Source organism: Bos indicus, chromosome 21 (genome assembly GCF_029378745.1).
Source record: "Bos indicus isolate NIAB-ARS_2022 breed Sahiwal x Tharparkar chromosome 21, NIAB-ARS_B.indTharparkar_mat_pri_1.0, whole genome shotgun sequence".
Taxonomy (NCBI): domain Eukaryota; kingdom Metazoa; phylum Chordata; class Mammalia; order Artiodactyla; family Bovidae; genus Bos; species Bos indicus.
In genome coordinates, this window is record NC_091780.1 from 16,124,138 (window position 1) to 16,147,404 (window position 23,267).

Genomic DNA, 23,267 nt, shown 5'->3' on the forward strand with positions numbered 1-23,267 from the left:
ACAGTGTTTTGCACAGAGTAAGCACTTACATATGTTTACTTATATGTAATAAATATGTGTTTGTTCTTATTATACATTGCATAAGGAAAAGAACAACATAAATAGATACATTTAAATAAATGGTTTCTTGTAAAGGAATTGATTTAAATACATTCAATTAATAATAGGGGCTAATAGCTCACAGACTTAAAAATCTACAATCGCTCACTTCCTAGGAAAATGGATTGATTTAACAGATCTAATGAGCTCAGTGTTTGCTCATAAAGAGGACAAGCTGCTGATTTCCATGGGTATTTTTCATTTTCCCAACACCCTCGCCCTTCTTCCGACACCACCTAATGCATCCGATTGCTCCATTCAGATGGCTGGCAGGTGAGCCCCCTGTCCCAAAGTAAGTCAACCAGAGTGCTGGCATGGAAATCTAAAAACTAGAACAGAGAAAGTCAGTCAGTCCTTGAGTGGTGGTTTACCATAGGGTGGGAGGCTAGGACTGGATTTGTATTCTAATTTCCTATGACATACCCTAGAGAAGTGAAGGAAACATTTGTACCTAAAAAGGAGGAAGAAAGAATGTGGTACATAGAGAAAATCATACATAAAAGAAATAGCCAATTCTAAGAGCATCTGTGTTTCTGATTCCAGGTTTGATGAGAACTGATAACACTTATGTTCTTAGGTTCTGTGAGACTCCCAATATCTTTTCAATAAATCTCATTTCTTCTTAATTCAGCTAGTGTGATTTTCTTCCACTAGCACCTAAATGATCCTAAACAATAATATGTCCACACAAGGCAACTGCTCTGGAGGTCACCATTCATTTAGGTGTAATTGACGCTGTACCCAGAACTCTCCAGTGAACTTTGCACTTTGTTGTTGGTCAGTCGCTAAGTTGTGTCTGGCTGTTTGCGACCCCATGGACTGCAGCACTTGGGGTTTTTCTGTCCTCCACTATCTTCTAGAGTTTGCTCAGACTCGTCCATTGAATCAGTGATGCTATCTAACCATCTCATCCTCTGGTGCCCGCTTCTGCTTTTGCCTTTGATCTTTCCCAACATCAAGGTCTTTTCCAACGCGTTGGCTGTTCGAATCAGGTGGACAAAGTATTGGAGCTTTGACTTCAGCAACAGTCTTTCCAATTAATAGTCAGGATTGATTTCCTTTAGGATTAACTGGTTTGATCTCCTTGAAGTCCAAGGGACTCTCAAGAGTCTTCTCCAGTACCACAGTTTGAAAGCATCAGTTCTTCAGTCCTTAGCCTTCGTTATGGTCCAAATAGTCAAAAGACATAAAAAGTATAGGCATAAAGGTACTTGACTGAGATGTAATACCCAAGACATTCACTTCTCAAAAGCAAAAAAAAAAAGATTTTGTGAAGTTGCAGAGGGTCAAAGTTTGACTCTACGTAAGGCCTCAGTTAGCAGAAGAATTAATGAAAGAAACAGGCTTAGCCTAGGCGTAACCAGGCTCACACTTCAGTTCAGCCCTGAGATTCTGGCTTCGGGATAAAAAATACATTCAGCTTTCAATGAGTTTTGTAAATTCAAGGTCTGTCCTATCAAATGAGGAAGGAATTCCGTAACAGACAACCTTGATCTGAAAGAAGAGGGAAAACAAATTCTAAGACCAAAAAAAAAAAAAAGCATATAAAAGACAAAGCTTCTTTTTGGATCTTCTTGAAAAGTCATTTTCACTCTCTTGACAAAGCAATCAGAAGACAAGCTTGCAGGGTGAGACGGGGATGGATGAGGAGCTGAGGGCCAGGCTTGGAGCTGCTCCCAAGAAGGCAGTGCCTCTCCCCTTAACAGACCCGAGGCTGTGCTTGTGCTACAGTTCTCATTGTCTAGAATTCTGTTTGAAGCTGCCCTAACAGGCACTTCCTGCAACTGACAAACCATAATCTGGGTATAATGGTTTCTTTCTTATCTTCAAAGAAAATTTACCAAAAATAATCAGGAAGTCTTGCCATGCAAGTCACGCTATAATTAGTGTTAGACTGTAGCTAATATGGCTTTAGACTCCAATTTTCAAAGGGAAAACAGGGCTACCCATTTGCTCTGATTGATATACTCTGTCTCACTGCCCCAGCTGACTGAAGACCTGAACCCCAGAACAAGTTGCACAGGGAGGATTTCAAGAAAATGCAGACCTCCTAGGCTAGGATCTTGCTGTCAGTCCCGAGGCCTGTAAATGAGTATTTAGGCAGTATTAACCTTTCAGCTTCACTTTATGATAAACATCCATCATTCATTTATTCCCACTTTGTTGGATCGCTGCCTTCACAAGTTTGACTTTAATTGATACTTTTAATTGGTCTCTGTAGGATGTGAAAGTGCAAACTTTCCCACAGATTAAAAGAGAGTGTAGTCTGTCCCAGAAAAGCATTAGAATGGAGTGGGGGAGACCGAGATCATGACAGGGCTGTAGTTGGAGGTTTCCTTAAATTTTAATACCTCCATAAAATATACTTTCTTCTATCAGTTAGTTAGGGGGAAAATAATCATCATGGTATGACCCTCTTAATATAAGTGTTGAAGTGTCTAGAATATTAGGTGGTTTGTAAACCTTGTACATGTGCGTGCTAAAATGCTTCAGTCGTGACTGAATCTTGGCAACCCTATGGCTGGTAGCCCACCAGGCTCCTCTGTCCATGGGATTCTCCAGGCAAGAATACTGGAGCGGGTTGCCATGCCCTCCTCCAGGGGATCTTCCCAACCCATGAATCAAACCCACGTCTCCTGTGGCTCCTATATTGCAGGTGGATTCTTTACCACTGAACCACTGGGGAAGCCCTCGTAAACCCTAAGGTGCATATATGAAGGAGGTGATAGCTATTCTTTTCATAAGAGTTCTCTTCCTAAACTAATCAATCCTTAAAAGTGATGCTCCTTCAGGAAAGACACCGGGGAAGACGTCTACGAAAACTTAACTCTTATCCCTGGTTCCTAAAATCAAGGCTAAAGCCCCAACTCCACCAGTAACAACTTATATGACCTTGAAGAAGTCACCAAATTTTTCTAAACTTCACTATCATCATTCAAACACACACACACACACACACACACACACAGAAAGAACCAATGCCTTCCTGCAAGGTGAGCTGCTACGAACTCATCCATTCATTCCTTCAACCAGTAATTGTAATCCAATGTGATAACAGCATTTGATGGGTTTGTATACAATCCTGGGGCACAAAGAAGAAGCAATCGATTGCATCCAGAGCCATTGGGACAGGGTGCTCAGGAAAGGCAAACTGGAACTTGGAAGAGTCATCACGTCAACCATGCCTAGGGTCCATGTGAGCAAAGAGAGGAAGTCAAAAGAGCCGTGTGGGTTGAGAGAATAAGGCCAGGACCTCATCAATGGAGCCTCTCATGAGGGGAAATTGAGGGAGCAGAGGCTGGAAAGGGAGGTCGGGCCCAGATTATGCATCCTGGGAGTCAAATGACAAACTTCATTGTGGAAAACACTTTCTAAATGGAAAAATGAACATGTGACGTGCTCAGCCACTCAGTTGTGTCCAACTCTTTGTGACCCCACAGACTGTAGTCTGCCAGGCTCCTCTGTCCATGGCATGTCCCAGGCAATAATACTGGAGTGGGTTGCATTTCCTCCTCCAGGGGATCTTCCCAATCCAGGGATCAAACTGAGGTCTCCCACATTGCAGGCGGATTCATCTGAGCCACCAGGGAAGCCCACATATTAGCCATGGTGAACCTCAATTTCCTCATCGATAAGCTGGGGTTGATAACACCCACTTTGCAAAGATGTTTTGGATGGTAGGAATCATTTATATAAAATGCCTGGCACATCCCAGGTGGTCATTAAGTGATAGCCATTAGCATATTTTTATTGGCAATGACGTATCTGAACTGCCAAGATCAATGTCTGGCTCAGAAGAGGTGTTAATAAATCCCCTTCATTATTCTCAGAGGTGGGAAGGGCAGTTTTTTTAATTAGCCTTATTTGTAAAGGGGTCAGAATTCCACTTTCCCCAGCAATTCTCCTCATCTGAAAATTTCCACTCTCAATCCTTCCATGAGTCATGGAAAAACTTTTCCAAAGTGTGTTTTCAAGCAAAATAGTTCTGTGGTCTGAATACGTGTTAGAAACATTCATTCTCATGCATGTTGAGTTGTGTCTGACTCTTTGCAAAGCCATGGACTATAGCCTGCCAGGCTCCTCTGTCCATGGAATTCTCCAGGTAAGAATACAGGAGTGGGTAGCCATTCCCTTCTCCAGGCAATCTTCCTGACCCAGGGATCAAACCCGTGTCTGTCTTCTGCTTTCCTGCATTGCAGGTGGATTCTTTACCACTGAGCCACCTGGAAAGTATTAGAAACACATACACTCACAAACAGCCATGCTGCAGTTCTCAAACTTCTGTGACCACAGAACACAAGCATCTGTAGAGCTGGACTCAGTTGGAGAAAAGGCAAATCAGGACTTGATCTGCATTCAGATGTCTTATCCAAAAGGAGATAAAACTTGAACAGCTGACAGTAGCAGTAGTGATAATATCCATAATTCACTGTCTATATATGCTTAGAATATTGCATGCATTGCCTCATTTAATTAATGTTCATTACAGTCTTAGTAATAGCCACATCTACCCAACACTATGTGCCAAGAACTCCAAGCATTTTAATAATTGTTCAATTCTTGAAATAATCCTATGAGGAGAGAGTCATTAGTATCTCTGTTTCACAAGTGGGATAACTAATGAACAGTGAGATTAAGTGATTTGCCCAAGGTGACTACTTCTGAAGTGCTGAATCAGGAATCAAACCCAGGCAGCCTGGCTCCAGAATCCATGCTCGTAACTGTTGCATCACATATCCATCAATCCAGGGATCCATTGTTGGATGTGTAAACTGAGGCACAGCAATAGAAGAGACTCTTCTCAGGTGGCTCAGCCATAAAGAATCTACCAGCCAATACAGGAGATGCAGATTCAATTCCTGGGTCAGGAAGATCCCCTGGGATAGGAAATGGCAACCGCTTGAGTATTCTTGCCTAGAAAATTCAATGGACAGAGGTACCTGGCGGGTCCATGGGATCACAAAGAGTCGGACACGACTAAGCAACTGAGCGTGCACACACACACTTCCCTAGGAAATCAAAAGAAGCTCGTGAGAACCATGATGAATACTCAGGGCATGCTCTGAAGTTTCTGGGCAAAGCTAAAAGGAGAAGTAATTACTTCTGCAGAGTGGGTTATGATGCAATAGGGAGTTCAGTACACATAAGGAGCCAGTCTCTCTTCCACTGGGCCATGGATTACAATTCACAAAAAGTGTTTAACAGAAAACCCTCAACAAAAGAAGTCTCTTTTCCTGACTGGACCAAACCCCTAGTTTTTTTTAAATATATATTAAATTTATTTCTTTTTAATTGAAGGATAATTAAGTGTGAAGTCACTCAGTCATCTCCAACTCTTTGTGACCCCATGGACTGCAGCCCACCAGGCTCCTCTGTCCATGGAATTTTTTAGGCAAGAATACTGGAGTGAGTTGCCATTGCTTTACAATATTGTGTTGGTTTCTGCCAAAATCAACATGAATCAGGTATAGGTATACCTATGATCCCTCCCTCTTGAACCTCCCTCCCACCTCCCTCCCCATCCCACCCCTCTAGGTTGTCGCAGAGCCCTGGCCAAACCCCTGGTTTGCCATGAGTCTTCTGGAATCTAGTCATGGTACTATTCTCAGCAATGTGGCTTGATGCACGCACCCCAAAGAGACCAGTGGCTCGCTGCCTGAATAAAAGTGAAAGTGTTCGTCATTCCGTCATATCTGACTCTTTGCAACCCCATGGACTGTAGTCCGCCAGGCGCTTCTGTCCATGGAATTCTCCAGGCTGAATACTGGAGTAGGCTGCCATGCCTTTCTCCAGGGTATCTTCCCAATCCAGGGATCCAATCCAGGTCTCCCGCATTGCAGGCAGATTCTTTACCATCTGAGCCACCAGGGAAACCCATGAATACTCGAGTGGGTAACCTATCCCTTCTCCAGGGGATCTTCCTGTCCCAGGAATCAAACCGGGGTCTCCTGCATCACAGGCAGATTCTTTACTGTCTGAGCCACCAGAGAAGCCCCAAATCTACCCTAATTGGAGAAAACCTGCCCAGGTGGTGGAGTCTACCTGCTGCTCCCTGTTGCAGTTTAACACATTCTCATTAAATCAATTCTAGGTCCCCTTCGCTTACTGCTTTTCAATTTAACAATTGAGCTGATATGGCTCCTCTGTTGAATTGACAAAGCCACAGACTCAGTCCTACATTGGCTAAAATACTTTAGAGCACAAAATCAACTCAGTGAGACTGAAGCCAGGCACCCCGTGTCATTGTCATTGACAGCATCTGCGGATGGCTTTGTCTTCCTCCCACAAGCACAGTCACACTAATAGAACATGGGGGACTCTATTACTTTTCCAGCATGCTTGCTTGTCTTCTCAGGGAAGAGAGGATTTATGGGTTCTCTGGGGCCTCCAGGCCCTGAGATCCACCGCACCATCACTCAGCAGGTGCCAACGCTCTGAAACCAACGGGACACCAGCCCAGGTAAATGATGTCAGGCTGGAGGCTCCAAAACCTGTCCATGAAATAGTTTACCTCCTATGGTTCAGTCAAATGATGAACTATCACACAGTTACACACACACACACACAAGATTACTAGAAAAATAGTGTAGAAGTATAAAACAATGCTTTGATGTAAGAAAATTCTAAATGGCAAAATTCAGAATGGCCCGTGTACTCTGGACCCCATGTGCAAAAGTATTTATGCAAGTGATATGCAATCCTTATACTCTTGTGTAGAAAAAGAAAATTTTAATTACTGCATATGCTTTTTTCTTAATATTTATTGATTTATTTCTATTGTTCAGCTGTGCTGCGTCTTCATTGCAGCACGTGGGACCTCCAGGCTGCGTTGCAGCACGCAGTATCTTTTAGTTGCGGCATGCAGGCTCTAGTTCCCTGGCCAGGGATCAAACCTGGGCCCCCTGATTTGGGAGCATGGAGTCTTAGCCACTGGACCACCAGGGAAGTCCTGCATATCCTTTTTTTATTTGATCAGTTTGACCAACACTGCGTAAGATTCTGAACATAAAGGAATCACATATTCCATGAGAGCTTTTCGAGGAAGTTAACAGCCATTCACTATGGACTATATGCCTAGGGAAGTACATACAATATTGCAAGCAACCCTTGAAACAAAATTGCAAGGTGGGTAGTGTTATCTCCTTTCAGAGAGCACAAAGTACCTTGCTGATGAATGACTGCAACAGACAGAATTATGACCCTGAATCTTTACTCCATCTCCAGTAACAGGGTCACACGTCCGGATCCTTGGCCACGTAAGCTGACAGGGGCCCTGGACTCTGAGTTCAGCCTCCACGACTTGTTTCGGCTGATGAGATGTTAGTCCATGGGATCCACAGAGACTGAAAGCTTTTGCAGTTGGACATGCTCTCTTCCACCTCTGCTACCACTAGTGCCCTGGTTCCAAGGAGGCACGTGAAGAAGAGCCACCCTGGCTGAAGCAAGCCCAGGCTACCCCCTATCCACCCAACTCCCACACTGTCCTGCAGACACTGGAGCTAAATCAATGCTTATTTGGGTACGCTACTGAGATTTTGCGATCAGTGTCACTTAACATTATCGTGGCCATGGCTGACTGAATCCGTGACTAAGTCAGAGCTCAGGCTCAGACCTCTCATTCCACATCCATTGCCTTTTTGGTGCTGTGTTGGTTTCCCGGGTGGTGCAGTGGTAAAGAGCCTGCTTGCCAATGCAGGAAACACAAGAGACTTGTGTTCAATCCCTGGGTCAGGAAGGTCCCCTGGAATAGGAGATGGAACCCACTCCAGTACTCTTGGCTGGAAAACTCCATGGAACAGAGAAGTCTGGCCGGTTACAGTCCATGGAGTCACAAACAGTCGGACACAACTGCATGACCTAGCAAGCACATATTACCATGTAGTCTGAAACTTTTACTAAAACTATACTTGATACATGGGAAATTGGGCTGAACCAAATGAGATTTGAACAAGCTTATCTTTATCATCCTTTTTCTTTTCCCACTATGACCTTTCATGCCTAATATTCAAATTGGGCTGGTAAACAGCCTACAAATGACAATGAATTCTATCAAACATATTCAGTGCAAGCATTGCTCTGGACTCCTAAAGCGGGGCCAGATTTGGCTGGGTAGAAATTTTACATTGTAATGTCTGCAGTTAGGTAAACAGAATCATGGTCATTAAAGATTTTACAGAGAGGGAGTTATATTGAGAAATAGCTAGATAAATGGTGCTACATCCAAACAATGGAATATTACCCCCTCTGTTTTATACATTAAAAAGCTAAATATGCATATGCATATTTGCTCATTTTTGCATCAGCATAGAGAAAAACATGAGAAGGATACACACTGTTACATAGGTTACCTCGGGGTAGATGGGGAGCACGGGTGTGAGTGAAAGATGATCAGTTTATGCAGCTTTATATTGCTTTGCTTATTACCATAATCTTACATAACTTCTAAGCCATTATTTGGCAATGTTTCTCTTCCTCCCCTACCCGCCGGTACTTCCATTATACATATGATGCTGTGTTTGATGGTCACCCCCCCCGCCCCCCACATTTCTTGGAGGGTCCATTCATTTGCCGGTGGTGGGGGGAGATGCTGTGCTGGGACTTCACGGCAGCGAACTGGCTTCTCTAGTTGTGGTACGAGGGTTTCGTTGCCCTCTGCATGTGGATCTTGGTTCCCCGGACCAGGATCAAACCCCTGTCCCCTGCATCGTAAGGTTGATTCTTAACCACTGGACCACCAGGCAAGTCCCAAGTTCCATACATTTTTATTCATTCTTTTTTCTCTCTATTCTTCACCTTGCATAGTCTCCACTGAGCTTTCTCCAAGTTCATTGATTCTTCTTTCTGCCACTTCAAAACAAGTTTAGGGGCCCTCTGGAAAAATTTTTATTTCAGCTATGTTTACTTTTCAACCCCAGAATTGCCCCAGAACTTGATGATGTTACAATTTCTATTTTTTTAATATTCTCTATTTGTAATATGATCCTGCCTTCCTTTACTTCTTAACTCATAGTTTCATTTACTTCTGTAATCATATTAATGTTTACAATGGCCATTTTGACTTGGTTGCTGTCGAAGCTGACTTCTGGTCACTCTCACAAGCAGTTTCTATCTGTCTTCTTTTTTTTTCCTGGTGAATGGGTCATACCTTCCTATTCCTTTATATGCTTTATAATTTTTGTTGGTAAGTAGACATTTCAGATTATATATTGTAGCAATAATCTCTGGGTGCTGGTATCCCCCTCCAATGCTTGTTTTCATTATTCACTTATGTGAAATAAAATTCATATTTTATGTCAAGACAAGAAGAATTCAAACAAAAAAAAAATTGTCCCTTCCCTTTGGTCTCCTATCTTCCCCCAACAGTGCATTATGTGTCTACATTATGCATGACCAAACCTCCCCCGTTGGCAGAAATACCTGCTCCAACATAAAAAGCTACATTTCCTAGCACCCACAAGGCAACTCCTTAAAAGACAGCATTCCTTCTTGATCTTGTACGGGGCAGTTTAGCTCTGGATTGTGTAAACTGTCTAAAATACGTCCTTTGATGTACAGCCCCCATCTCAAAAAAACTTATGTAACTGTGCCTTGACTTCTAACAGGTGGAAGAGTTTCTCAGATCTTTCTAGATGCTCTTCCTGGGTTATAATGTTCAAATTTGGCTCAAATAAGATTTTCCATTTCTTTATTAGATCAATTGATTAATGTTTCATTGACACATTTATTTTTTAGTAACTAATTAAACTTTAGTGAAGGCCAGCTTCCCAGGTGGTGCTCTTAGTAAAGAACTCACCTGCCAATGCAGGAGATATAAGAGACACAGGTTCGATCCCTGGGTCCGGAAGATCCCCTGGAGGAGGGCATGGCAACCCACTCCAGTATTCTTGCCTGCAGAATCCCATGGACAGAGGAGCCTGGTGGGCTGCAATCCATGGGGTCCCAGAGTCAGATACGACTGACATCATACATGCACATTCTTCCCATAAACAGAGAATGCTAAACCTCTGGTGTTGTTCTAAGGGAGGTGCAGATTTGGGGAGACCCACAGTCACCCTAAGATGACTATGGTGTTGCCAGGGCTTACTTTCTCTTTCCCTGACCTCACCCTGCTGTTAAACTCTATTAACTGCCTATTGATTACTTTATTGCTTTCAACAATGCTCTAGGCCTTAAATTGCTCTGTGAACTAATCCAATCAAATCAAGACTCCTTTGGAGGAATCATTTCTGATGTTCAAGTTTGACATTTATTCTGACCCTGGGAAGGTTCTTCCCAGCTGTCTTATTCCCCAGTTCTCTCCTGCAATGTAGCCTGACTACAACCTAAACTGTGTCTTCATTAAATCCATGAGTATCCACCTAGTTACCATTTATCACGACCTTCACTATTCTTGGGGTTTCCTCAATGGCTCAGTGATGAAGAATCCACCTGCAATGCAAGGAGCCACAGGAGATGTGGGTTCAATCCCTGGGTTGGGAAGATCTCCCAGAGAAGGAAATGGCAATCCAATCCAGTATTCTTGCCTGGAGAACCCTATGGACAGAAGAGCCTGGTAGGCTATGGTCCCTGGGGTCGCACAGAGTTGAACACAACAGAATGCACACACCACTGGTCTTGAGAGTGTGCTTAGGTTTGAACTTCTCTACACTCCACTGCAACTGGAGTCAGTTCTTTGAGGAAGAGATTAGGAGCTGTCTGTCTTGTGACCAGCTTCTCTCCCAGGTAAAATCTCGGAGCCACCTCTCTAGAACTAGAGGTGAGGAAAATAGCAAGCTTTGCTCTGAGTGACAACCTGCTCTATTTGCTGACCACTCGGTTGGGGGTTGAAAGAAAGGTACAATCTGAAGTCCTCTCGATTTGCCTCTTCTGGCATGGGACCACGATCTCATAAGCCCTGGCAGGCAACAAGGCCCTGGGCTTCCCTGGTGGCTCAAATGGTAAAACATCCACCTGTGATGCAGGAGACCCAGGTTTGATGCCTGGGTTGGGAAGATTCCCTGGAGAAGAGAAAGGCTACCCACTCCAGTATTCTTCCCTGGAGAATTCCATGGACGGAGGAGCCTGGCGGGCTACAGTCCCTGGGGTCCCAAAGAGTCGAAGACGACTGAGTGACTAACACTTACCTATTTATTCATGGCATAGCACACAAAGATAGGCCACTGTATAACAACTGGGGACTGGGCAGAGGAAGGAAGCCCCGCCTCCAACCTCATGCCGGGACTTAGCCTCAGCATCCGATATTTGGGAAGCAAATACTGAATACAGAAATGCTGGAGACTGTCTCTTCCTGGGAAGAAAGCCCCCTGACTGGAAGCAAGGGAGAGAGGGAGTTTTGTGTTCCTGGCTGCAGCATCTGGAATGGAGTCTCCATTTGGCTGAGCAGAAGTCATGAGAAAGGGAGTTCAAATACTACAAACTCTCTTTTTTATCAAATTTTCATAGATTATCTTGCAACCCTGCTTTTTCTCTTGCTGTTTGCTCAAAGGACCATTTACAGAAGTTTTACATGATTGGCATTTTTTAAGTAATTCTCACAAGTTTCACTGGTGAACAGATCAGTGGAGCTTCTGGCACGATTGTACCAAAAGTCTCTGTTCAGTCAATGAACCTGAGATAGCATTCATAGTTCATGAAGATGTTAAGTGCAAAGAAAGCAGAAGGTCTGGGAGGTGCTGAACTCCAAACCTGACCATTTACTGGTGCGGAAGCTGAGGCCCAAAGTCAATGGTTCATCCTGCTCATCCTTCCTTTCATTCTCTCTCCCCACAGCGGGGATGAGCTTGGGAGCTGAGGCAGATCCACAAGAGATGTGGCAACTGAAGTCCTGGAGGAAGACGAAGGCAGGAGGGTGAAAATCGTCATGACATCCAGCTCAACCTCCCTAGTTCAACAAAGGAAGGGGAGATTTTACTCCTCTGGCCCCGAGACCCCGACGATGCCAGCCAGATCAAACATCGCTGTATAGTCAATTCCCAGGCTTCCTTGAAATTATTACATGGAGTCACTGCTCCTTTAATCTTTTATTACTAAAGATAACTCTACTTTGTTTGACAAAAATGCATCTGGAGTACAGACTCTTAAAAGAGAATATGCCCAGATGGTAGCAGTATTTAAGGAAATACAGTTTTCCAATATGAGAACACGTAACCCTCTCTGATTTCATTTGTATGATTTTCCAAACCTCCCCCGGTCTTTTTTGCCCATATACAGTTCAAGTTGCCAGGGGAGGTTTGTGAGGTAGTCATGGTAACCAAGAAGCCTCATTATGCTGCCCACCCACCCTACACACAGGCACACACTTCACACACTCTTACCCACTGACCATCACTTTCTCAAACTCCGAAAATCATTTATAACGCCAAAATGAGTTTAAAATAACAAATCACAAAGTTGTATGGAGCACCACATGTTGTATTTTTGTGGCTCTGCCTAATTACTATTCACACCATAGGTAAAAATACATATATATATATATAAATGGGATTCAGGAACAGGTTGCTGGCAGTTGAGGACTTCCTCCTTAATGGAGAGGAGAGTGGGAGTTTGTGCTCTCCCCTCTCCGCTAGGAGAAAAGCTGAAATGGGAGATGGCTTTAAGGCATGTTCCTTCCCAGTTATTTTCGCTTTCCTTGCAGTAATAATTATTCTCGGCTAATAATGTTGGTTTTTAAAGCAGGTAATTAGTGCTTCCAGCACTGTAATTGAATTTCCTGAAAGCGAAGACCTGCATGCTACAATCCAGGACTCCAGTAGTTGACCATGAACTGCACCTCAGTGATAAGAGGCAAGAATTTCCCCGCTTCTGCTCAGGGGAAACCTGGTCAGGTCATACCTACTGGGAGGTCCAGAGCTCTTGAGACCAGTTTCAGAAGAGCTTTGATGGATAGGTCTGCATTCAGGTGCAGGAGACCGAGTCAGTGAACAGATCCATCAACTGTGTCTTAAAATTAAGCCCTGGGGACACTGAGAGTCTGGCCTAGAGAAGTGTGTGGAGATGGAGATTGCAGAGTCTGTGTTTCGGGTGAAATCTGAAGAGCAGAGGAACTGCTCCTGAAAAAAGAATATCATTAACCAGAGAGTTGGTAATAATAATAATAATATACTAGTGGTGATACTCCCATGCGCTCACCGCCTCTCCAAAGCAGAAGACGAGGGACGTGTCCTCACTCTGCGCTGGGTCTCACTCGTGCCCCGGCTCCCTGTGGAGATGTGTTACATGCAAGACATTCTCCCGGAGGAACGATCCCCATCCCCTTCTCACCCTCAGTCTGCTATTTCCCTAGCCTGGGTTACCCCACAGTAGAGCCTGAGATAAAGGCATATGTGAGAGTAGTTTATTTGGGAGGGTGATTCCAAGGGAGCAAGACTGAATGACAAGAAGAGTAAAAAGGAAATAAAGAAAGAGGAAAGCGGTGCACTTGTGCTGTCTAACTGGTCCTTGCTCTTGAGCCACTTGATTGCAGGGAGTCCCCTGAGAAAACAGGGAACGTGTTTCCACGTCATCTGGGTAAGAGGGAGAAGGCATCTACCCTGGGCTCCGTCCCAAATGGCTCCAGGGCGTCCCCATAGGGGACCGACTCCCTCCATACCAGAGGTCAGCACTGGTGGGTCCTGGGACATGCTTTGGGTGTGCCCTGCCACGGACTCCAAAACTCCCTCAGGCAGCAAGTGTGTGCCCAAGTGCTTCAGGCACGTCCAACTCTTTGCAACCCCATGGACTGTAGCCCGCCAACCTCCTCTGTCCATGGGATTCTCCAGGCAAGAATACTGGTTGCCATTTCCTCCTCTAGGGGATCTTCCCAACCCAGGGATCAAACCCACATCTATTTCGTCCCCTGGATGGCAGGTAGATTCTTTACCACTGAGCCGCCGGGGAAGCAAGGCAGCTAGTGAGGGCTGAGGAAAGCTTTCAAAGCCTGTGTGGATTGATGCCCAGCAGCCATGATTGAAATAAGAGGTCGGGCCAAGAAGACTCACGGTGATGCCTCAAGGTATTCAGTTCACTCTTTAAAAGAGGAACAGTCAGGGCGTAGAGCAGCTGGGCCAAGTCCCAGACTCCTTGGTTACTCATCGGGTGTGACATGGTAAAGATGTGACTGTCTATTTGTTTTTTAAAAAAATATTTACTTATTTATTTGGCTGTGTCTGGTCTTAGTTGCAGCATGTAGAATCTTTGCTGGAATTTGTGGGCTTAATTGCTCCAAGGCATGTGAGATCTTAGTTTCCCAACCAGGGATGGAACCTATGTTCCCTGCATTGCAAGGTGGATTCCTAACCACTGGGCCACCAGGGGAACCTCTCGACTATCCATTTCTGACCCAGGGATGAAGTTTCCCCTTTCCTTCTCTAACATCTTCTCTAACAAGATGGAGAGAAGATTATACTGTGAAAAGCAAAGGAGAAAAGGAAAGATATAAACATCTGAATGCAGAGTTCCAAAGAATAGCAAGAAGAGAAAAGAAAGCCTTCTTCAGCGATCAATGCAAAGAAATAGAGGAAAACAACAGAATGGGAAAGACTAGGGATCTCTTCAAGAAAATCAGAGATACCAAAGGAACATTTCATGCAAAGATGGACTCAATAAAGGACAGAAATGGTATGGACCTAACAGAAGCAGAAGATATTAAAAAGAGATAGCAAGAATACACAGAAGAACTGTACAAAAAAGATCTTCACGACTCAGATAATCACAATGGTGTGTTCACTGACCTAGAGCCAGACATCCTGGAATGTGAAGTCAAGTGGGCCTTAGAAAACATCACTACAAACAAAGCTAGTGGAGATGATGGAATTCCAGTTGAGCTATTCCAAATCCTGAAAGATGATGCTATAAAAGTGCTGCACTCAATATGCCAGCAAATTTGGAAAACTCAGTAGTGGCTACAGGACTGGAAAAGGTCAGTTTTCATTCCAATCCCAAAGAAAGGCAATGCCGAAGAATGCTCAAACTACCGCACAATTGCACTCATCTCACATGCTAGTAAAGTCATGCTCAAAATTCTCCAAGCCAGGCGTCAGCAATATGTGAACCGTGAACTTCCTGATGTTCAAGCTGGTTTTAGAAAAGGCAGAGGAACCAGAGATCAAATTGCCAGCATCCGCTGGATCATCAAAAAAGCGAGAGAGTTCCAGAAAAGCATCTATTTCTGCTTTATTGACTATGCCAAAGCCTTTGACTGTGTGGATCACAATAAACTGTGGAAAATTCTGAAAGAGATGGGAATACCAGACCACCTGATCTGCCTCTTGAGAAATTTGTATGCAGGTCAGGAAGCAACAGTTAGAACTGGACATGGAACAACAGGCTGGTTCCAAATAGGAAAAAGAGTTCGTCAAGGCTGTATATTGTCACCCTGTTTATTTAACTTATATGCAGAGTACATCATGAGAAACTCTGGACTGGAAGAAACACAAGCTGGAATCAAGATTGCCGGGAGAAATATCAATAACCTCAGATATGCAGATGACACCACCCTTATGGCGGAAAGTGAAGAGGAACTCAAAAGCCTCTTGATGAAAGTGAAAGCTCAACATTCAGAAAACTAAGATCATGGCATCCGATCCCATCACTTCATGGGAAATAGATGGGGAAACAGTGGAAACAGTGTCAGACTTTATTTGTCTGGGCTCCAAAATCACTGCAGATGGTGACTGCAGCCATGAAATTAAAAGACACTTACTCCTTGGAAGGAAAGTTATGACCAATCTAGATAGCATATTCAAAAGCAGAGACATTACTTTGCCAACAAAGTTCGTCTAGTCAAGGCTATGGTTTTTCCTGTAGTCATGTATGGATGTGAGAGTTGGACTGTGAAGAAGGCTGAGCACCGAAGAATTGATGCTTTTGAACTGTGGTGTTGGAGAAGACTCTTGAGAGTCCCTTGGACTGCAAGGAGATCCAACCAGTCCATTCTGAAGGAGATCAGCCCTGGGATTTCTTTGGAAGGAATGATGCTAAAGCTGAAACTCCAGTACTTTGGCCACCTGATGCGAAGAGTTGACTCATTGGAAAAGACTCTGATGCTGGGAGGGATTGGGGGCAAGAGGAGAAGGGCATGACAGAGGATAACATGGCTGGATGGCATCACTGACCCGATGGACGTGAGTCTGAATGAACTCCGGGAGTTGGTGATGGACAGGGAGGCCTGGCCTGCTGCGATTCATGGGGTCTCAAAGAGTCGGACATGACTGAGCGACTGATCTGATCTGATCTGACTTCTATCTGTCTGAAATTGCCTGTGTCCTCAGACATGAATCCTGTCTCCCTCTGACCTGTTAGAATGCACAGAGCTGACCCAAGCCTATAATCTATGATTCCTTGGTTTGAAGGGGAAAAAAATTGTTTCATGTTTCGTCTATTCAGTTCAAATAACTGTCCTGAAAGACAAATGGACAGAGAGGATTCCAGCAGGTACAGTACAACAGGAGAAGCAGGATACCTTGTCTGGCCTGAAGGAACTGCACTTTTCCAGAATGTCCCCCATCTAAAAGTGAAAGTGAAGTCGCTCAGTCGGGTCCGACTCTTTGAGACCCCTTGGACTGCAGCCTACCAGGCTCATCCGTCCATGGGATTTTCCAGGCAAGAGTACTGGAGTGGGTTGCCATTTCCTTCTCCAGAGTATCTTCCCGACCCAGGGATCGAACCCAGGTCTCCTGCATTGTAAGCAAGACGCTTTACTGTCTGAGCCACCAGGGAAGTCCCCCATCTAAAAAGGAATCTATAATTGGGCACGTTTTCAGTTTCCTCCATTGAAGGACTCAGGATCACAGAACACACTCTCCTTCCGTGTTCCTAGAATTTCTCATGATGACCTCATTCTTGCTTCTGTGGTCACCACCTGCTGTCCCCTTCTGACCTGGATTCATTCCACCTCCTGCCCTCCTCCTCACCGTCTGTGCTCTTCTCTTACCTTCATCTGATTCATTCTCTCTCTCTCCTCTTTATCCATCCTTTTTTACTCAGGGTAGGTTTCCCCAGGCAAAATCCTATATACAGTGCAAATTACAATTGCGAGCTCGATGCAAATGCAACATTGATTTTTAAACAAGATTATGTAAATTGTGGGTAGTCCATTCGTATGCTTACTGAAATATCTTTAACAAAATTATGAAGTTCTTTAATATGAGGCAGGCTCAAATAGGTAAATACGTAAAATGATCAAATCATGAAAACATGTGATACCAAAGCAGTCTGTTGGTATCACAGACCCTGCATCCTGATTCTAGGAAACCCTAACATCCGAATTTTGGAAGAGACATACTTTCTGCTGAACTTCACCCAGGCCTCTTACATCGCTTTTCCACATAAGAAACCTGAAACTCCCTCAACCATTCTTTCTGGGGTGCATGGCTTACAGCGGCACGTTTCCTGTATGTTTCTAAGCTTCTTATAAACTGGATCTCATTTGCAGTAACCACTTACGTTTCTTAGGATTTTCTCCAGGCTGTTAATATAGGATTTCAAGTCACATTAAGAGCTTCTCCTGGAAAACTGTAATTCAAAAAGATACATGAACAACACTTAGGATGGATAAGACATGGAAACAGACTAAACGTCCATTAACAGACGGATGGATGAACACTGTACACACATACACAGCTGAATGTGTGGATGTGTGTGTTATACACACACACACAATGGAGTTTACTCAGCCTTAGAAAAGAATGAAATGATGTCATTTTCAGCTACACAGATGGACCTAGAGATTATCACACTACACGAAGTCATCGGAAAGGGAAATACAAATACCATTATGATATCACTTACATGTGGAATCTAAACTACGACAGAAATGGACTTCTTTACAAACCAGAGACAGACGCACAGCCCTCAAGACCAGACTTGTGGCTGCAAAGGCAAAGGGGAGGTGGCGGAGGGAGCACTGGGGTGTCTGGGATTAGCAGATGCAAACTGTTCTATGTAGAATGGATAAACAAGGTCCTATTGTGTAGCACAAGGAGCTATATTCACTATCCTTTAACAAATCATAATGAAAAAGAAAAAGAAATAATTTCTCCTGGTTTTTTCAGAAAGCGCACAGGGGTGCCACTTGTCGGGACACAAGTGTTGCCCTCATGCTCTTCTGCACACTCTGGTTCCCACTTTTGATGTTTAGCACGTCCTGTTAATACAAAGCCTCTCCTCACTGTCACCATCGCCGAGCCTCTATGCACAGTCCTGCAGCCTGCTCGCCCAGGGCTCCCACCCAAGTCCGGGGAGGTGGCCAGTGACCAGTCTCCAAGACGACATTGTCTTCCTGCCCTTCCTTCCCCGGAACCTGGTGCACACAGCTGACCTCTGTTCTCCCCCTGCCAAAACGAACTCTTACCACGCCAACCAATGCCGGAAAGGTCCGTCTCGTGAAACACACCAGGACTCACACTCAGACACATCTTCACGTCCTTCACCCACCTGTCCTCGCTGGTCTTCTTTCAACGCCTGCTCATCTTTAGGTGGGGAGTGTTCTGGAAAAGCACGGTTCGTTCAGGCCAGACTTACTGCACCCCGATTTCCCTGTGGCACTCTCCTTTCTGGTCTCCTCTCTCTCCACTTGGCTCCAGGGAGAGTGATATGCACTGAATAGATGAAACATGCAACTATTTTGCATTAAAAAAAAGGTGAAATTTCTTTTCCCTTAGAACTAAAGATTCAAGTAGAGGCAAAGGGAGGGAGACAACTAACATTTGCAAACATCAGATGAGAAAAAAGGGAGGTCCAGAGAGATGCCCCGCTTGCCTAAGCTAACCATCTAGCAAATGACAAAGGGGCTTCACTGTGGTCCAGTGGTTAAGACTCCACGCTTCCATTGCAGGGGGTGCAGTTTCAGTCCCTGGTCAGGGAGCTAAGAATAAAATTAAAATTAAATAAATAATAAAGTAAAGAACCAGGATTTGGATCACTCCATCTCTTTTTCTCCCTGATTACTTTCCTTCGTAGTTTTCATCGGCCTGACTGAAGTTTCCTGTCACCACTTCGTGGGCATCTTAGTTAATATCTGACTATAAAACTAGACTCCACTTTCTCTATGACTACTTCCCTTTTCTTTTTCCTTTAAATTATCCCTGAGTCCAGATTTCCCTCCACATTATGTTTACAGACCACCCGCTGCTTTTTTCCTTTGGAAGAAGCCAGCCGTGGGGGGAATAAGCAGAGGACATCCCGTCAAGTGTCTCCAAGTAAGTTTATTGAACCTCGCATGCACCCTCTTCTTTGCATCCTACCCAGATTCACATGTGGAAGATTCCATTTCCGTGTTTTACTTTGGTTCTCACTGTAGGAAATCAGAACTTGGAGGGACCTTACAACCATTGGTCTGCCTCTTCTATTTTGAAGATGATGAAACTGGAGCTAAGAAACCAGTCCAAGACCTCCCAGCCCTTCCCTAAATCACACAAGTTAAGAGTGGAGCCAAGAAACTGGGCACCCAAATGGAGCTTCTCTGAGTGTATCCAACTTCCTTTATGTGGATCAGATATGCTGAATAGACTTGCTCCTGCGAGCTCTGCTGGGATGGTGACTGCATGTGCTTAAACATGGTTAATGTCAGGAGCTGCTTCCCATACATGCATGCGTGCTAAGTTGCTTCAGTCATGTTCAACTCTGCGCGACCCTATGGCTGTAGCCCACCAGTCTCCTCTGTCCATGCGATTCTCCAGGCAAGAATACTGGAGTGGGTTACCATGCCCTCCTCCAGGGGAATCTTCCCAACCCAGAGATCAAACCCGTATCTCTAACATCTCCTGCATTGACAGGTGGGTTCTTTACCACTGCTGCTGCTGCCAAGTCGCTTCAGTCGTGTCCGACTCTGTGCGACCCCATAGACGGCAACCCACCAGGCCCCCTCGTCCCTGGGACTCTCCAGGCAAGAACACTGGAGTGGGTTGCCATTTCCTTCGCCAATGCATGAAAGTGAAAAGTGAAAGTGAAGTCGCTCAGTCGTGTCTGACTCTTAGCGACCCCATGGACTGCAGCCTACCAGGCTCCTCTGTCCATGGGATTTTCCAGGCAAGAGTACTGGAGTTGGATGCCATTGCCTTCTCCATCTTTAGCACTCCCATATGTGGAAAAGCTCAACTTTTGAACAGATACATTATAAATATGGGCTCCCCTCGTGACTCAGAAGGCAAAGAATCCTTCTGCAATGCAGGAGACCTGGGTTTGATCCCTGGGTCGGGAAGATCCCCTGGAAATGGCACCCCACTCCAGTATTCTTGCCTGGAGAATCCCATGGACAGAAGAGCCTGCTAGGCTACAGTTAATGGGGTCATAAAGAGTCGGACATGACTTAGCAACTAAACAACAACGTCAGTCATCTGCTAGGGTGTTGCTAAGTGTTTCCACATGTTGTTGTTGTTGTTGTTCAGCCACTAAGTTATGTTGTTCAGTTACTCTATGCAACCCCATGGACTGCAGCACGCCAGGCCTCCCTGTCCTTCACTGTCTCCCAGAGTTTGCTCAAACCTATGTTCGTTGAGTCGAGGACGTCATCCAATCATCTCATCCTCTGTCCTCATTCCACATGAACATTTAATAAATGTTTGCTCAGTCTGAATCTAGACAGTTGCCCCCAACAAGTAAGTCCTGTTTCAGACCTGAGAATGTTACAAATGACTGAAGAACACTCTGATCCCTTGAGAAATTATTCTGGAAACATCTCCACTTTCACATGCATCCTAAAGAATAGAGGGGAATGTTTGTCATTTTACAAAAGCTGTCACATTGCACTTGAGGTGACCAGGACCGAAAGCTAACCACCCTGAGAGTATAAATGTCATACATCTTCAAGGTAGCTACCGCCCTCTAGTGTCCTGTGAAAACAGCAAAAAGTATACTTCGTGGGTGTGCTCAATCATGTCCCACTCTGCGACCCCACGGACTGTAGCCCTCCAGGCTCCTCTGTCCATGGAATATTTCAGGCAAGAATACTGGAGTGGGTTGCTGTTTCCTACTGCAGGGGATCTTCCCAACCCAGGGATCAAACACGCCCATCCTGGGTCTCCTGCATTGGCAAGCAGATTCTTTACAACCACCACCTGGGAAGCTCTCCCCATCTCTAAAAGGAAGAAAATAACATTCAGACCTTAATTTTTTATAAGGAGATATATCATATCTCATGTCATACAGAAAGCTTTCCATACATATTTGCTAATATTAGGATCATGAGGTATTAATAGTTTAATGTATTCACCAAATCAAATCTTTCTACTACATTAACACACTAAAGAACAAAAACGCTTAGGTCATCAGAGCAATTCCACTTTCCAGAGACATTCAGATGGAAAAACACTTAAAGGGAGAAGGAAACTGGAGCATGAAAAATGTGAAGAGAAAACAAAACTGACTTTGGTCATTTCACAGCCTCGCTTTAATCATTCAGTAGGTGCATTCATGATGTATGGTATTATTTACAGACTTCTCCAGACAGCTCTAAATGCACATACAGCAAAGCTTTATCCAGCCAGCTGTTGAGTCATTGTAAACCAGATAATGAGTCTCTTGGCCCATCACGTGCAGAATTCCTTTTCTTGGCTCACAGCTTGTGGCCCTGTGTCCTCCTTGTGGCCATGGGATTGGTCAGTGTCTCACGCAACTGTGAAACAAACCCCCTCTTCGTCATCTCTGCTTGAAGCTGCTTCCAAAGAGAGATGGCAGGCTTCTGAAGAAAGAGGTCCTTCCTCCGCGGGCCGTGTTTCAGCACATTTCATCAACAGCAATAATATTGCTTTCTATGTATGTATTAGTATTGTTTTATGCAGTAATATTGCTTTCTTGTATATGCCTTTCTATAAATTCCTTCTATATCTACAATGCATTCTTTACAAATCTTAGAGCACTGTGCAGGACTACACTGGATACTTGGCAAGATTGTCTCTATTAACTTTGTTCCAGACACCCAACCAAGAGCCATAGTGGACGTAACTACTCAACTTCTCACATTTGAAAAGTTAGAAGTGCCCCACTCAGTCAAAGGACTGAAATAGCCATGTTTATAGCAGTGACTATAAAACATATTCAAAACTACTGGTCAAACATTCAAGGAAGATCGTGACGAGTCACACGTCTGGATCCTGTGACCTTCCCCCAAAAATGGCCCCTCTCTAGCTCCCCTCCCACCAGAGGGAATAAAACCTCTTAATCCCCCAGCATTGCTTATTGCAGCCCAGAGGCTTAGTTGGGACTTTCTAAATTTAACCTACTACTCCGGAATTTTTTAAAAAAGGTTCTTAAGCATAAGTCAGTACGGGAAGATGGAGCAAAAAACTTGAACTTCTTTTCCTAATGACTCAACCTGCTTTATGTACGTACCTATCGCATCAAGAACAAAGAAGTAATAAGAAAGATAAAGATACTGTACTCAGACTGTTAGGGTTGGGGACCTCCAGAATTCAGACTGACCAAAAACCTGGGACCAAATGGAAATGCACAGATCAGCTATCTTTAAGTCTGGCCTATATGAAATGTAGCAGAATTGACAAGTCTGTGTCTAACCAGTTGATGAATATTTCACACTTTTAAACTTTAAAATAGCCTTTAGATCTTATCATATAAAGTAAAAATAGCCTGAATCAAAACTGACTAATTGGTGGCATGTGTACTAAACAATAATCGATTTCCTCTGTACACATTGTGAGCATGTGTGTGCTCAGCTGTGTCTGACTCCCTGTGACCCCATGAACTGCAACCCGCCAGGCTCCTCTGTCTATGAGATTCTCTAGGCAAGAGTACTGGAGTGAGTTGCCATTTCCTCCTTAAGGGATTCTTGACCAGGGATCGAACACATGTCTCCTGGGCCTCCTGCATTGCAGGTGAATTCTTGACCACTGATCCATCAGGGAAGCCCCTACGTTGTGGAGGGATATTTTTAATGTATATATGGATATTTTTATGTATATATGTCACAAATACTTCCATCTTACTTCTCCAAAATTTAATTTTTAAAAGTTGAGCTACCTTTCAAAATCATCAATTAAACCTATTGGTTACATATTTGTCTCTTCAGGACTACTTATATAATGTTCTTTTCCTGCCTCACTTGTTACACCACATATTCTAACATACATCTCAGCAACATACCATTTATATTCTGATCGAAAATCTTCAGCTTATGGTTTGATATTTCAACCATAAAGTATGTAGAATGCAGGTTTCTGATGGTATCCTTATTAAAA